This window comes from Ambystoma mexicanum, chromosome 3p (assembly GCF_040938575.1).
Source record: "Ambystoma mexicanum isolate Mex_15411 chromosome 3p, UKY_AmexF1_1, whole genome shotgun sequence".
Lineage (NCBI taxonomy): Eukaryota > Metazoa > Chordata > Amphibia > Caudata > Ambystomatidae > Ambystoma > Ambystoma mexicanum.
The window spans coordinates 238,412,912-238,431,346 of record NC_090925.1 but is presented as its reverse complement, the minus strand read 5'-3'; positions in this window follow the sequence as shown (position 1 = coordinate 238,431,346).

Below are 18,435 nucleotides of genomic sequence, written 5' to 3'. Positions count from 1 at the left end.
AACCTGGCAATTACAGAGTACTTTCTATGCTTGACTGCACAGACAAATTGTTTGCGTCATTATTGCTAGAGAAATTGGAGCTGTGGGTTGATTAAACAGGCATTCTGAAACAGTTTCAAAGTGGCTTCAGAAAAGGCTACAAACCTACTCAAAACCTGACAATCCTAGATTTACTTCACAGCAGGGCTAAGAAAAATGTAAATCCTCCACTCTATGCTCTGTTAATCGATTTTCGAGCAGCCTTTGACCTAGTGCCAATAGACAAATTATGGTTAATATTGGAACTATTGGGCTACCCTGAAGAACTCTTCTACTATCCGAGGCTTTTACATCATAATACCACCGCCAGACTCAAGCTGGATTCTCAGGGTAATATGACAGACTTGGTCATCCAGAACAGGGAAGTCAAGCAGGGTTGCGTCATGGCTTCCTTTCTGCACATTTGTTTACCCATGACATCCCCACAGCAGTATCTGCAGTGCACAACTGTCCCCCTACAGTCGGATCTGAGCACTGCCCTGTACTTGATTACTCTGAGGACCTCATAATTCTGGACGATACGTTCAGTGGGTTACAAAGGTCGGCGACCACACTGTGGAGATATGCAGAGTCAAATGGCTTAATTATTAAAAACTAATTGTATTTTCAGGTAGAAAGTTTGCTCACCCAAGATTAATCATACAAGATCAAGAAATAAAATATACCTCTACATATAAATATCTGGGAGTAGAGATTGACACCATCGGAGACCACATCTCTTGTATACAATCACGTACAATCAGAGCTGCACAAATAATAGCTCTTATCTATCAATTCACCATTAAGAATTGTGGATATACCATAATTGGAGTTCGTCAGCTATATACACAGGTTATTGTCCCTATGGTTGATTATTTTCTGGAAGCTTTGCTGTCCATCGATCTGAAATGGCTTCAAGTGAAAGAGGGCAAATTTTGGAGGAAGGCATTGGGTCTCAGTCAGTGCATACCAATGGCGATTATCAGTCTTGAATTGGGACTTGTATCCCTAAAATCAATTGTGATGAAAAGGAGAGTCGAGATGTATCCAAAGATGAGTAATAATCCTGCAAACTCGCTAATGACCTCCATCGATAAAGAAATCTCTAAGGAGGCCACTAAATATACCTTAAAAACGAAATGGAATGCTTCTATAAAGAGATATGTTTGACCCATAGATGGAGTGAAACTGGCGACGCAACAAAAATAGCTTTGTCTAAACGGGTGGACCTTTGGTACTGGCTGGAAAACTACGCGCATTTGGGCAAACTCAAGAAATATCAGTTTTTACTTTATGTACTGTACTCATTTAAGAACCCTCAGAATTACATGAATGTGTGCCCTTCCGGCAGACTCAGACGTTTCCTCCTCCTTTTGAGAATAGACCATCTACTGGTCCTAGCTAATAAAAGAATCTATAGCCAATTGTCCTCTACTGAAAGATACTGCTTGGTGTGCAAAAATGCAGTGACTACTGAAACAGCAAAACATCTATTGACTGATGTCCTTCTTTTTCAAAATGATACCGTTTGTACTATGACAATCACGTCCACGACTTGGAATTTGTTGAGAAATCTATGTTTTGGTATCGCTGTGTTAATTCACATAGTTTAAAAGTACCCATGGCTTTGTATAGCATATGGCTCAGGATTGAAACATTGCTGGACATTTCGATCTGAGACAACAGTACTTGTTCACAGTGACATTTTGTATTTTTGTATCGTAGTTGCTCTTTTTTCTTAAACTATTGTCATTATCTTTTTTATCTATTTTCATTTTGTATGTCTTCTTTCGATTGTTACTCTTTCACGTTATTACTAATTAGTATTAATTATTATCACTGCCCGTTTAAGGAATTGAGTAACCTTATGAAGTGATTTTAGTATTTTATTGTTAACTATATAGCCACACAATATTCTATTTTTTCTTTGAGGAATATGTGAAATTCAATTTGTGTGTTATGTACTTGTCAAGCTTGCTAAAAGTTAAGCTTTTGTTTACTTTATAAATATGTGTAAAGCTTATATGTAAACTGTACCACATTATTAATTAATAAAATCCAATATGCATGGTCCAGAACACCCTTTGGGTATGTCAATAGTGGAAGTGAATTCAGAATATTTTTGAGAAAAGTGCTGCCAGATGCAGCAGAAAGGGGGACAATAGTTTACATGGATGATGTTCTAATTAAAAATGAAAACCTAAAGAGTCAAGTTGATGAAATTGGACATGTGTTTGGCCAGTTACAGAAGACGGGAGACAAAGGCCCTCATTACGACCCTGGCGCTAAGGGGTTTGCGCCAGCGTTAGCTGCGCCGACCCCTTACCGCCAACTACGAGTTCCCATAGCGCCATGGTCATTTTTCCGCCCGCTTTTTGCGGGCGTAAAAATCCATGGCGCTATGGGACCTCGGTGTTAATTACGCCACCGTAGTGTACGGTGGCGTAATTAACACCTTCCCCACTCCCATTGAGCCCTATGGGGCCGAAATGGGAATGGGGAAGGGTAAATGGGTCAATGGGGACTTACCGCCCCGCCGACCTCGGAATGGGGCGGTAAGTCCGCCATCCGCCATGGCGTAAAGGGACTTTGCGCCATGGCGGAAAAGTCCGCCGATGGCGGAAAAAATCCGCCAGGGTCGTAATGAGGGCCAAAGTATCTTTGCAGAAAGCACAATGATGCAAAAAGAAAATGAATTTCTTAGGACATGAAGTGAATGAGAATGGGTTGAATCCACAAAAGAAAAAGGTGGAAGCAATAAAGAAATTGAAATATCCTACAACCTTGAAAGGATTGAAGAGCTTGTTAGGGATGACACGATATAACAGGAAGTTTATTGAGAATTACGCGGAGATCACTCAAACCTTAACCAAATTGCTGAAGCAGGATGTGACCTGGAAATGGCAAAAAGAGCGTCTTGAAGCGGTGGCTAAATTGAAAGAATGTCTCATGAAAGTGCCGTGTTTCGCCTATCCTATGAAGAACCAGGATTTCTTTTTAGAAATAGGATTCACTGACCAATGCATGTCACCTGTGTTATCTCAGAGGCAAGATTTAAATCACAAGACTATTGCCTATGCGAGCAATGCATTATCTCAGATTGAAACTAAATTCAGTGAAGCACTACTGACCACTGTTTGGGCATTGCAGCATTTCCTCCCCATCATTCATGGAGAAAAAATAATTATTGAAACAAATCACCAACCTCTACAATTTTTGCAAAGTAAAATAATCAGGTCAGGTAATTTGGTACAGCCCCCAATTACGTCCTGGTCATTGGCATTACAGGGATTTCCTGTGGAAGTAAAATCTGGTCAAAATAAATAGAGCCCATTTGCTCAAGGGCTGGCTGATCAGCATGATTGCGCAGCTAAATGCATGCCTGATGAAACAGAATTAGAACCCAATTTGAATGAATTTGAATGATCCCCACACAAAGCTTTTAATGAGAATGTGTGCAAAGATTTGCCGACAGTGTATGTGGATGGAGGATGTGCATATCATGTGGAAAATAATGAAGACAAGCAACTCGTGGCAGGAATAGGAAATATTTGGTTCAAATGTAACAATATTCCAAGATTGAGTCTGAGAATTGGAACTAGGAGTAGCCAAATAGCAGAGCTGGCTGCCATTTATAAGGCAATTGCTAGTGCAGTTGAAAATAAATTAAAAGAGATAGTTTTGGTGACTGATTCTGATTATGCGCTAAATAGTTTTGTAGAGTATTTACCTGGCTGGAAGGCAAAAGGGATGCTCACATATAATAACACATATAATAACAACCCCTTTGAGCATGGTAAGATGATTGATATGATATGATATGATATGATATGATATGATATGGTATTTGTAACGCGCCTATACACAAGTGTATAGCCATAGACAAATTAGTATCAGAAAATGATTTACTAGTACACTGGAGAATATTGACATTTATTAACTTTTTCTTTTTCTTTTTATTTTATCACTGTATTATTGTTTTCAACTCTTGTTCTTATGGTGGCTTGGGGAAAAGGAGGGTGTAGAATATTGAATTCTCCCAGGAGAAACATTCAACTGCGGGATCTGGGTACAAAACCTTTGGTCTCAATTGTCTTGATGGGGGGATGGCTTGTTGTCCATAGCATTAAGATGAGGGTATTAGTCATGCTGCTGACAACAATGGGAAAGGAAAGGTGTTCTGTGGCGCATGCATTCCAGTAAAAGTGGTTGTTACTCATGTAGTGGTTGCCGCAAGCGTTCCATACATGAGTACATGGCATTAATTCAATGGAGACAGTCAATAGAAATAAGTGCAAATAGACACAGCAAATGAAAAGGTAATGTATTGGGCTCATGGGGGGCTGTGAACTAGATTTTCAATGGAGTAGATAAAATGGATGCAAACAAAGCATATTTAAATGCACTGAACATGTGTAAAAATGCTTCATTGTATAAGTGAATTCACCATCTGTGTAGTTTTGCATTGAAAAACTAAGCCAGATTAATCCATTAACAAGTCCCTATTAAATAACATTGAACCATGATTAATTAGTGTTCCTTTTAACAATAAAATGCAAGAGGGCTCAGATGGAAAATTCTGTTTGTTTTTCAGTGAAAATTGAACGTGCGTGCAAAATGAATGGGCTGTCTTTTACATTCAGAAAGAATATTGTCCTGTGCAGGAAGCAAAGTTGATACATGTAGGCTCTCGCTTGGTGATTGGACAGAGAAATGCTATGTTCTAGAAGCTTAGTGGGGTTAAAGAAGATGTCAGGAAAAAGGCAGGAGGTAGTTTTGACTGACAGGGCTGATCTATAAATGTAGGCGGCAGAGAGGGTGTGGGGTTCTTTTGTTTCTGGCTGTCCAGAGAAGAAGGGAAGAGCAGAGCTGTCCAGGCCTTAGATGAAGCTAGGGCTATGAGCTGACATTCGTGGGCGGAAAAAGCAGTTCAGAGTTTACAGCACTTTCTTTGCTGATAACCCACAGCAGAGAGGGGGCTTTTCCTGATAAAGTGCAGAGACTTCACAGTTTAATGTGAGTATCTTTTGAAATTAAGGAGTGTGGACGATTGCATGTGCGTTTCCCATCAGATAAGCAGGACAAATGTTTATTTTTAACAGAGTGTTTGCTGTTTTTCTCTCACATGTTTACTGGTGGCTTACAAAAGCCGATGAAAGAAAAAGTTTCCATGTAATGTACTGTGCTTCATACCTCTTCTCTTAGATAATTGCGTCAGTTTCGAGGCGCTGGTAAGGATATACACATGTTTTCATTGTGAACCGAAATAGGATGATTTATTGTAACGTTTTATTTTAAAACATGTATAGAAATGGCAAAAGATGAGCTGGTGGGATTGTTTTATTGTGTCTCTGGTGATTATTTTTACAGGAGAGGAGGTAACAGGAAAGTGCCTTACTGCATATACCACAGTGGTAAAATATTTACCGTAGATGGTAGACTAAAAAATAATAGTTGGAGAACTATATAGAAGCTGTACATCCTGGAAGCTGAGCAAACCTTTAAATACGGTAGGCTGATGTTGTATAAAAGTCATCAGCATAACAGATGGTGCTATTATATTCCTATAAGTGTAAGATCCGGTGAATTTTACTTAGAGTCAACCCTAAAACAGAATATAAATACAAAGGGGGAAAGGCTAGTCTCATCATATAGGGCAGTACTATACATATGCTTACCATTTTTAAACCATAATACTAAACTACTACCACTTTACCACCAATTTACCACAAAACTAAAATATCACCCAAATATGTAATAGCCCTATGACAATACCCCTAAAACAGCCTAGTTTCTTGGAACAGGGTAACCTTCTGGACAAGCCAGGCAAATTGGTGGCGGTGTAGACTATGGGGGTCATTACGAGTTTGGAGGTAGCCATGGTGTTATTAGCGCCATGGCTGCCTCCAAACTCGTGTCCGGGTCCAGGTTCTTTGAATGGGGACTTACCAGGACTTACCAGGTCATTCCATCCTTGGAGGACCTGGTAAGCCCCCATTCAAAATACCCATCCCCATCCCCATTCCCATTTGAGCCCCTATAGGGATCATGGGAATGGGGAGCGAGCTAATAACGGGACTGTTAATAATGGGCCCGTTATTAGCTCCCTGGTCCCTTAGTGGCTCCCACTAAGGGTGGCTGGTAAAACCAGCCGTCCTTAGCGGGACCCGCTAAGGGACCTCGTAATGCGGCAGTAAGATGTTAACGGCACCGGCATCCTTACCAGTGCTGTTAACCCTTACTGCCGCACTCGGAATGAGTCCCAAGGTCTCAGGAGGGGTGAGGGTGACTGAAAGGCAACAATGAGCACACACAGTAAAGGACACTACAAATCACTCCCAGTCAGGTGTATATATATTAAAAATGCATGTCCATTTATTCAAGGCCTTTGCAATCAAATCAAATACAACAAGCAATTATCCCAGTAATACTTCAAATGAATACAACACTACTATAACAAATCTGTACAATACAAGTGGCCTAAAGGATTAGTGCACAGAATGGGTCCACAACCTAAAAGGAAAGGGAGCAAGCAGTGCAAATAGACTTTAGGCAGTTCTTCATCAAACAATCCCTAACTGAGAGGCAGTCCAGTCCCTATGAAGAGGGGAGCCTAATGCTACTTTCAAGTACTGGTGGATGCAATGGTGCAGAAGGGTGAAAACGGGGTCTGTTGCAGGGGCTGTAGCAGCTCAGGAAGGTGGGTGAGGCGATGAATAATAGGTTCCCACTATTTATGGACGGTCTCCCCAAGAGGGCAGAACAGGTTCCAGAAGTTGGAAATAGGATGATAGCACAGGCTATCTGAGGAAAGGTGATTGGCCCCCAGGGGACACTTGTGCGTAACAAAATGGATGGGTGCGCTAGGTACTACCAGTTAGGGTTGCAAGTATTCACTGACCCCCGGCGCACTCCAGACTAAACCTCTACAGTTGAGTCCACTTCTGTTGCAGGTTCTAATGTGGCAGTTGTGCGGCTCTGCGGCTTTCAGCGGCAAAGATACAGCGATGATTCCATGGCAGGACATTGGTGATTTTCCGCTCCTGGTGAAGAGAGCAGGCCAGTTTCACTGCAGCAGGCTTCAGGGCACAGAGGGGCACAGCAGCAAGGCACCTAGGAAGATCGTCACCATGGCTGGGCGACGCAGTGACCACGTGTACTCCAGTTCGGATACTCTCTCTTTATTCCAGACCTGGGAATGCCAAGTTTATGAAAATTGGGGGGAGAGTGCCATGAACATAGAGCTAACAATCTACCTAGTTTTAAGTGTCCACTCAAAACGGCAGCAGTTTCAAAGCAAAGGTCCTGCGTAAGTTGGTCATTCCACTGGATGGCCCAGGACACTTTTGAAGAGGCTTACTTGCAGGTTAAGGTGAAGGTGCTGTGAATAGTTAGTACCACTATTCAAATGGGTCAAAGAACCTTTGCAGACCTTCTGGTTCGATCAGATGCAGAGGGGTCCAGCGGGAAAACAGCGGGCTCAGGGTGCCAAACCTTCCAGTAGGTCACCAGTGGTACCTCGACTCGGCTTCTTAGCTCAGGATACGTGGATCCAATCCTAGGTTCAGTGAGAACTCAAGAGATCGACCTGGTTGGGTGTTTGGAGCCTTCTTATATCCAGAATCTCCTTCGGGCCGATATGAAGAGGACCCAACAGGAGATCTGCTCACATACAGGAACACCAGACATGGAAAAATCACAGACCATGGTGGTCCCAGTCATTCCCAGCACACAAGACTCTCTGGCACCCAGGATGTGTATTGGAACTAGACAGTGCAGCCCACATCCTGGAGGCAGACACACAAGGCATGCAAAACCCTGCAAAAGCTTCGAGTTTCACAGGGAAGGAAAAGGGGCAGGATAGCCAAAGGACAGGACAAAGAACCTCATGGCATGGCCTTTGGGAGCCAGGCCACCTTTCTATGCCAACCACGGTAAACATGGTTTGCATGGCAAGAAAAGGGTTAAACATAAGCGAAAAGATAAGCTGCCACCAGCCCTGTCCAAGCACATCTGCACTTCTACAAAATCCTGTGAGGGAGTCTATGACCTTGGGAAATGAAAGGAAGACCCAAGCACACTGTACTGTAAGGTACATTGTACACTTGTAACATGTTGCAGAAAAGTTGCAACATTGAAAAGGACTAAGGGAAACAAAATCTCCCAGTACAGACTGTCTTTAAGGGCATGTCAGTTTCCCCATAATAAAGTGAGCGAAAACCCAGTGGAGTGCAGCTGAGGTTTGTGCTTCACTGGAAAAAGTTTGACTAACAGGAGCAAAAAGTCAGGGGATACACAACTGGAAGGAAAATTAAATGGAAATCTTTCCTAACACAATACTTTTCTGAGAGAGAGCGAGTGCACATCTTGCTTACCGGCGTCCATTGGAGAGCTGTCAGCTGGTGGGGCCATCATGTCACAGGAGCCTGAAGAAGATTAGCTCCTTTCCCTGAGCCTCATCTGCAGTCAGGGGCTGAATTGGTGAGGAGGAGCAGTGTGTTTCAGCATCGTGGTCCCAGTGATGCCACTGTCGGAAGTGCTGCCCCTCGAGTTTTGTTTCCAGGGACATCGCCAAGCAGCGGAGCTCCTTACACTTCAACTTCGGAGGTGAAGGGATTACATCACAGAATGTTGGTATTATGCACAATGGGTGCAACGAAGGTAGAATGTGCCCTTGTCGTTATGTGCATTTGTCTTGTGTCTTCAGGAGCTGGTTGGGACTGTACATTTGCAAACTGTGTGGATCAGAGCAAAAGGAAGGTAGTCTGTGGTGTGGGCCGTCAGGGGGCCAAAGATTGTAGCGCAAGGTTCAGGCTGAAAGGAAAATCCAAACGTGGTAATAGCACATGTGTTGTTCTAGGAAAACAGTCAAAGCGTGGTGGGATACTGCAGGTGAAAGCGAATGCTGATCAGTGCTGGTGGCACTCATAGAGGGAGTCGATTCTCTCTCTTAAAGGTACTGCAGGGCAACTGGTGAGACTATTTTTTGACAGCCCCAAGAGGCAAAAATGGAGAAGAAGGGTGTTTTGGTTTCGAGGTTTTGGATTTTGGTGTCATATTATTGGTTTTCTGTTAGTGCTTTGGCAGTGTTAGAAGTATGTTCCAATTAGAGAAGCCCATTAGAAGTTTAGTAGAGTGTAATGTGAGGCCTGTTGTACTTTTTACATTTGTGAGCATGTGTATTTCTGGATGTCATGGCCGTTGTTTTTAACAGACCTATTTAGTGAGGTGGTGGTGTGCACTGAGGTTAGCAGTGTTTTTACACTTTCTTGTGCAGGCTGGACCTTTTTTAGTAGGGCGCACGTTTTTTTTTCTTTTCAAGTTAGTATAGTAATGTGCATTTATGGATGCAAATTACATTAGTAAGACATGTTTTAGCAATATTTTAGCATGTTCTTCCTACTGGTTGGAATTTATAACATACCCAGTTAGGGCATGGACTTCCTAAGTGCAGCGTTGTAATATCATTATTTTGGAGACAAAAAGGGAGAATAGTGCATTAATGTGTTTAGTGAACCATCAAAAATGGCTCAAATATGTTGTTGTGCATTGTCTGGTGTGAGTGTCATGATGATGTGTGTTTGTGTGTGGCTTTCCAAATTTTAGTGGTGGTGTGTGGTAAACTGGCACAGGTGTGCAATGGCTTCTGAGATCTGTTGGACTGCTGGAGTGTTTGAAGTACACAGACTTGTGGGGTGTTGGATACCCGGAGTGCGTTGAGTGGTCTATCCTGTGGTTATTGGATGACTGTTACGGCGTGGCCATTGAATCATAGTTGCTCCATTTGGAAAGCATGAGTGTGTGTGTGGAGGTCTGTGTTGGGAGAGCCTTTGTCTGTGCCTGCTGGGTACACCTGACATATTGTTACGGCATGGGGTGCCTGGGTTATGCAAGGTTGTCAGTGATATTTGACGCAGTATCCTGTTCTTAAGTGGTTTGGTGTCTGTCCCTTACTTGGTAGAAAAAGGGAGAGATATTGTTTGGTGCCGATTTTTTCTACTAGGTCAGGATGGTTATGGGGTTTGTGTTGGGTGCATTGTTGGAAGGATTCACTCTGAAGTTGATGAATGTACATGTGTTTGGAATGTGTATGTATGTATGTCTCTGCTTCTTGGGTGTGTCTTGTGTTGTTTAAGGTGGGAGTTGTATTGTGTGTGACTTTCCCTGCACCCTACACTGTATACTGTATGCACGCAATGCTGCTGTGAGTGACTGACACGGAATGCTGTGTTTGAGAATGTTATGTTCTGAATGGTTCTGTGAATGTCAGTTGAGAAGATGGGTTAATTGAGAGAGGATGCTTGTGGACATTCTGTTCTACTAACTTACCTGATGTGGCCTAAATGTATTCCTGTACCTCGTACCCAAAGCAGGAATTTAGTAAAGATGTTTCCTGTTCCTACATTGTGGTCAGTGTCATCTTTGTCGAAGAACCCACTTTAAAAAAAGATACATTGGTAAACTTCAGTGCTGCTCCAGTAGATTAGGCTAAGGTTTGACAGGCGGAGTGGTAGGTGTGAGGAGAAAATACTTTCTGGCTCATCCTGCCAACTCCACCTGCAAAACCTCTCTGTGTTATGCCAGCATCAGATGTTCATACTAGTGTCAAACTGACACATTTCTATGGGACTCATGTTCAACAGGAGTTTATTGTGGCAAACATGGTTAAACACCTTGCTTAAGGCTTTTAAACATGCCCCATTTTTATAATGTGTGTGGCGTGGAGAAAGAGGAACAGGACTTGCCTCCTTTTTTCCTCTCCACCACACAAATGATGCTGCATTTGCGACAGCAATGATTTTCATGCAGATGCAAATGCTGAAGGCCCCTATGAGTCTGCCTGAATTATGCATTAACATAAAGCAGGTGCACCTGAAAAGTTAAATTGTGAAAACTGTTTGTCGTGCTCACATGGCAAACCATGTTTACAATTACAATGAAACCCTGCTCAACATGATCGCTTCTTGGGCAGGGTTTAATTGTAATTTTGAACACTGCTTACCTCGGTAAGCAGTGTTCACAATTCAAATGAAACCCTGCCCGACATGCTTGCTCTCATGTTGGGCAGAATTTGATTGTAATTGGGAGAGCAGCTTTCCCTACAAGTATGGCAAGTGGTGCTCACAATTAAAAGTAAATGCAACCTGGCATGTGAGCATTTACTCACTTTTCACTTTACTCACAGTGGAGTGCAAACCTGCAGTGCAAAAGGGGGGCAAACACAAGTATACATTACCTTTTGCCCTTCACATTTGCACTCTGGAGTGCACATGATGGAAATTTGGTGGAGAGGAGCTGGTTGCATTGCAGTGCAAACTTAATGACTCAAATTATACTGAAGAGCAACAATAGCTCCTCTGAAATCCGTCAGCAATTAGCAGCATAAAAGCAGTTAGCTTCACAAGAATCCATTAGTAAATGTGTTTACAAGACAGGGAGTTAGAGGGTCATTTTCAATCTAGTGGATCTGCATTGCACGGCGTATAAAATAAAGTGTAAAACTGTTAACCACTTTCAGTAGTGCTCTGGCATATTTTACTAAGGTTTTACGGGAAGGTTGAGACACTGAAGGAAAAGCATGTGTAATGAATTGGCTTCTAGCAAGGGTATGGAAGAACTGAGTTTTCTTTTATTAAATATTAAAATGATACAGGTTATTCTATCATTGAAAGAGGCATCTGCTAATCACATTCCCCTTGAATGAGCTGCATGCCAAAAGCAGGGTGTGTATGGGTGCCTTGCTGCATCAGTGTCCGGGTTCACAGTACCTGCTCTACTGATGGCACAGAGCAGGTTCAGAGGTCATAGGTACCATCTTGACTGCTGTAATAACATCCAATTCTGTGCAGCTGTCATGACTCACGTGATTATCTTGGTAACAGCTTGAACACTGCTGATCCTTGACCTCGAACCATACCTGGTAATCACCTGATCCACAGAGCTGAAGCAGGCTCTTCAGAACCGCAGCCCTTTGCCACTGGACCATAGCGACTGCTGCATCTGTGAACCGAACCAACACCGCAGTCAACGCTGGGATACCTGGTTTAATGCTGTCGAACCCCTGAGAAATTTGCAGAAGGTATTTGACTGATACTTGCCCCTGTCGTTCCTCTTTGGGCCCTAGGGACTGGCTAGTTAATTGTGTATCCTGTTTGCAACTTGAATATGCATCTTTTTGAACATTGTGGTCTTTTGAATGCCTTTCTCCACTTTTCTCATCACCCAGAATGCTGCATCTATTCTATCTGTGCGTATTCTGTTTTTCTTCTACAGGGGTGGGAATTTACAGTGTTTTCTAGTTAGTATTATACATGGCGTGTCTCATTAAAGTATATAAATGTATAGAACCTTCATTGCGCATTCCTTTATTTCGCACTGTTATACTTTGCTGTTTGGGTTGCTTTTGAACCACATTCAGACCCCTGTTAAGAGCATAGCGTCCCTCGGCCTACGTTACCTCAAAAGGAAAAAGGAGGTATATCTCCTTACTCTGTCTGCTTTACCTTTATGATTGTTCTGGCTCTTGGTTTATAGAAATGTGAAGGCTGAGGCCTTCACATTGTACTCCTGCAGGGCAGAAGTCAATTAGTCACAGTATGTTTCCGCCTCATACTTCCTACTTAGCCTGCAAAACGTTCCTCTTATACACTAGAAGGCGATTTGTATGCTCACAGATATCTCATCAATGTCTTTGAAATTGATCTGCAATTAGCACCTGCTATTGCAAACAATGTCTGCAAAGTGTAATGTGTAGGTGACACATGTTTTTACAAAATGGAGAGTACATTACAGAGTACAGGCTTTTGCTACTATTCCATTTCCCACATCATTTATAAATATTGAAAATTCCATCATGGGACCCAACAGCATGCAAGGGCTAATATTGGTGGTCCTCTCCATGCAATAACCACTTTTATAAAATGACCCTGTATGCCATTTTCAGCATGTGATGACAAGGGTCTCCGGATACTATCAGGTATTCCTTTTACCTGAAGGTACACAGGTAAGCGATCTCCTGTTAGCTTTCTTCGATCTGAAATGTTGCAGGATGTCTGGAAGTTAAGGATGGTAATTTGAAAAGTATTTAGTGCTTCCCGTATTTCTTTAGTGTTCAACATAATTTGACTACCAAAACACCCATTTGTGCTGCTCAATTGAAACGGGCCTCTGTTTTTTTTTTGCTTTTACACTCGAAGGAAAGGGGTGTTCGAACACCACGATGCAGGTGTGCTGAGTCTAGTGTCTTGGCCAAACCAGCCTGTTCTCTGACCTGTGCTAATGTCTTCCAGGATAATGCTACTGGCGCCGTCTGGACGTCGCTCTCCTCTAATACAAAAGTCTGACTTCCACAGCCTTGCTTAATGACGAAGCCTGTCAGCAGCATCCAGCGGTACCAGGATTCTGCATCAGGCAGAGGAGAGCCAGCATCCCAAACTCTACCATAGGATTTTCAATTTATCGCTTCAGTGAAAAGAAATTGCACCCTGTCAAGAAAACAGCGGCCTGGGGGGTATCTGGTGGAGGAATGGAAGCTTGGTGAGTAAGTATGAAGTTGATGGATTCCGCTGCCTTTTCTCTCTGCTGAATTCCATTGATCCACCTTCTGATTACACTCTGTGGGCTCTGTGCGCTACAGCCCTTCCCCAGCAGAAATCTTCTACCCTGCAGCCTTGCAGAGTGTTTTGAATATTGCTTCCTAAGGATCTAGTTTCATGATGCTTTAAGTTGCCCTAGAGCCAACTCAATATCATGGATGAAAGGACGCTAAAAAAAATCACTGCTTTCTCGTCATAGCAGTCAACCCAGTCGGTTTTCATGGCTTCGCAGGTGGTGACAAGCGCCATTGTAGTGTTATGTACCCATTCCAAAGGCCATACTGGGGTGTAATGGCCCGGAGCCCCAGTTAACTGTCCGAGCGAAGCAAGGGCAGTTAAGGTGGGTTAATGGCATTTATCCCCCCAGTGGATCTGCCCGTGGTTTGTGCACATAAAGCCATTAGGACCCATCACACATGCTGGGCCGGGGCTAATTTAAAGTATTTTCCTGCTGCGAACGGGACGTCTCACCGTGTCCCAATCGCTAGAAGGAAAATACTATTACAAGATGGCCCCCATGGAAAGGAAAGCGGGGGGAAGATGATGGTGGGGGAGCCGGCCATTAGGTGGGATGGAAGGCAGGCTTTCACCGGCGGTTCAAGCCCACGTTCCTAGCAACCTGATTGGTTGGCTCCTCCCGCCAGGGTGATACCGTGGTTGTGCTAGTGTAATGGATATATGAACTCATTGTTCCTTCTTGGAAAAGGGTGACCAGAAGACTCTATGTTATCAGGACACACATTTATCATTGATGTGCGTTACTATTATATAGCTGGAATTATATGTTTAGGTGCAATTTATTCCATTGAAGTTGACAAAGACTATGAACCTCAGAAACCATGTGATTGATTAATGAAGTTTAAGTGGCGTGCTTCATGCACTGATCATTGCCCTCTTTTGCCAGGGCAACCTCACAATGCTTTGGATGCATCCACAGCAACAACACACTGTTCTCAGTCACCATAATTAGCGCATTGCATACATTCTCGCAAGGGATTGACCTTTGCATAGTGGTAGTAGCAATCTTTATTTCGGCGATAACACACCATAAAAGAACACAAGGCAATATAAAAATCAGAAAATCGGAAAATACAAAACATCATAAACAGCACAGTGACAGTAAAACAAGTAAAAACGTTTAAAGAAAGCATGATTAAAAAAGGTTACAATCGCTTTAATTTCTATTGTAAGGGTGCAACCTTTCAACAATTCCAGCGCAGTAAAAGAGGATTTTCCACCAAGACGAGACCAAATTGGCTTCAAACAGTGGAATCTCTCCCTGGCGTAGGCAGGGCAGAAATAAAAAAGTGCTTTTCATCCTTAACGTGGGCCAAACAGCAGGAGCACCTGGCAAGCATATTCTCCCCCCATTAGCAGGGGTGGCAAACTACCAACCTGAGTTTTGCAAATATAGTTTTCACTTTCAAATTCAAGTTTAAATCCAGATACTGTTCAAATACCCAGGACATTTTAATCGAGAGGTAAGAGACCGCCTGCTTGCTCCCAAGGCAGGAGTCAATCATCTTCTCCCAGGCCCAATGATTATATGAGGTCCTAACAGGGCCTTTAAAGGGCCTTTAAATCCCAAACCCACGAGCTCCAGTCGTGGAAAGCAACTCGATCAACCCTTCCCTTTATGGTACACGAGCATCTAAGTTCCAGATCCTCATCCAGTCTAACACACGCGAGAGCATTATCAAGTATTTGATCTGGCCTCCTCCTACTTCGCATGCTACTTGCAGAGAGGGAGCATTAATAGGCAAATCAAGTAATATTTTAAAGAATGTATTCTCGAACACTTTCTCATCTCATGATCTCATGTCTGGGATGGCATGGTTTGATTTGATTTACATGGACAAACTGCTCTATTGCCGTTTCACCTTCATTTTTCAAAATTTTATAAACTACAGGAGAGACCTTATCTATAATTCGAAATGGCCCCTGCCAGGCTGCTAGAAATTTAGAATTTTTCTGTTTACTTTTTCCAAAATGAAACTTGTACACCTGATCCCCTACACTGTATTCCTTTACTGGTGTCTTTTTGTCATAATAAGACTTTGCACTGTCAGCAGCTCTTTCCAGATTTCTCTGCACAAAAGCAAATGCATGTTGCAAATGCCTCCTCAGTTCATCAATATATTCATGAACTGTGGATGCACTCACAAGTGTCTGCTCATGTGTTCTGTATAGTAGGTGTTGTGGTAACACCATTTTCCTACCTGTCAAGACCTCATGGGGGCTAATACCTGTTGCTTTGGCAGGAGTTGATCTGATTGCCATCAAAACCAACGGTAAACGTAAATCCCAGCTGGAACCTGCTTCTGCCACAAATTTCTTTAAAATATCCACAACAGACCTATTGCTTCTTTCAACTGTACCTGAAGACGCTGCCCGATATGCGATATGTAGTTTCCTTTTCACACCTAGTATTTGCCATACCTTACTCATTAGAGTACTTGTGAAATGACTTCCTCTGTCTGACTCAATTTTTTGTGGCAACCCAAACCTTGAGAACACATGGTTCACCAGCAATGTGGCTGCTGTTTGCGCACTACAATCTGGTGTAGGAATGCATTCAATCCACTTCGACATCAAACATACCACACTCAAAATATAACGGTTTCCCCTGCTCTATGCATTGGTGAAGCAGGTTTAAATTGGGCGCATACTAGACATCCTCTAGTATATAATTCCACATCTTGGGACATATGTGGCCAGTAAGCATAATCTTTTAGTATTTCTAATGTTTTTTGTGAACCTCTATGGCCTGCAGTTATGGCATCATGTGCATGGTGTAGCATTAGCCCTCTGAATGAAAGGGGTACTACCCACTGTATTTGTCCTGCTATGGACTCTCTAATCATGAATCCATCCTGTAATCTAATTCGTGTTTTGTTCTTTAATAGCACCCTCAACTCTTCTTTTCCCATACAATCATTTTCTGTTAAAGAATTTTGTTCGGGATCTATCAAATGATTATAATAGATTCCCAAAATTCGATCATTCTTTTGTGCCTCAATCAAATCTTGGTCTGGCATGTCATAACTCCACTGCACCACCGGTTGATCTACCTCCTTTGGTGCTTTAGAACGTGTGACTGCATCAATTTGTATTTCACCCATTAAATAATCAATAGGTAGCAATTCTCCCATCACAGCCCCAATCTTAGCCAGGTGGTCTGCCTTATCATTTCCCTCCTTATCCTCTCCTGGTGTTTTTAAATGCCCACGAATTTTTCTCCAGTATATTGTTAAATTATTCTCTGACACCAATTTGTCTATGGCTTGTATCATTTTTCCATGTTTAAGTGGCTTTTGGTTGTATGTAACCATGCCTCTTGCTTTCCAACCAGGCAAATACTCCACAAAGCTATTCCGTGCATAGTCAGAATCAGTCACCAGGACAATTTCACTGAACTTTTTATCAACTGCAGTAGCAATTGCTTTATAAATGGCTGCCAATTCCGCCACCTGACTGCTCCTATCTACAATCCTCATCCCTATACTGGGGACGCCTTCACATTTCAACCAGACATTTCCTATTCCTGCCACTAACTGTTTATTACTGTCATTTTCAATGTGAAAAGCACAACCATCCACATATACAGTTGGCAAATCCTTGCATGTTTTTTCATCAAAAGCTTTGTGTGGTGATTGTTCAAATTCCTGCAAACTAGTTTTCACTTCCATTTCATTTGGTATTTGTTCAGCTGCACAGTCATGTAAGTCAGCTAACCCTTGAGCAATTGGGTTCTTTTTATTTTGTCCATATCTCACTTCTACGGGAAAACCTTGTAATGCCAGTGTCCATGAAGTGATTCTGGATTGCGCTAGATTACCTGATCTAATTCTTTTACTCTCTAAAAATTGCAAAGGTTGATGATTTGTTTCAATAATCACCTTTTCTCCCTGAACAATGGGGCGGAAATGTTGTAGCGCCCACACAGTGGTTAATAGGGCCTTTTCACATTCATTAAATTTCATTTCAACTTGGGAAAATGCCTTACTTGCATATGCAATGGTTTTGTGATTCAAATCGTGTTTTTGTGATAACACTGCTGACATACAATGTTCAGAAAAACCTATTTCTATAAAGAAATCCCTGTCCTTTATGGGGTATGCTAAATATGGTGCCTTTACAAGACATTCCTTTAATTTAGCCACTGCATCAGACTGCTCTTTTTCCCATTTCCAGGGAGTATTCAGTTTAAGCAGTTTAGTCAATGGTTGAGTGATTTCTGCATAATTTTCAATGAACTTTCTGTTATAGCCTGTCATCCCTAATAAACTTTTTACTCCTTTCACATTTTTAGGATCTTTTAATCTTTGTATGGCCTCTATTTTCTTCTTTTGTGGATTTAGCCCATGTTCAGTCACTTCATGCCCTAGAAAGCTCACTTTTTTCTTGCACCATTGTGCTTTTTGCAAAGATACTTTGGCGCCTGCTTTCTGCAATTGGCCAAGTACATGTCTTATTTCATCAAAATGGCTTTTCAGGCTTTCATTTTTTATCAGGACATCGTCCACATAAACTATTGTTCCTCTTTCTGCTGCATCCGGCATGGCCTTTCTCAAAAATATGCCAAAATCACTCCCACTATTGATGTACCCGAACGGAGCTCTAAGCCAGGCATATTGAGTCCTGTCAAATGTAAAGGAAAATAAATGTTGTATCTCCTCTGCCAATGGCACGCACCAATATCCAGAGGTGAGATCTAATGTGGTAAATACATTTGAACCATGTACCTGAGCTAGGCCCTGATCAATGAATGGCAGTGGCCATCTAGATACTGGTACTCTTTTATTTAACTCTCTCAAGTCTG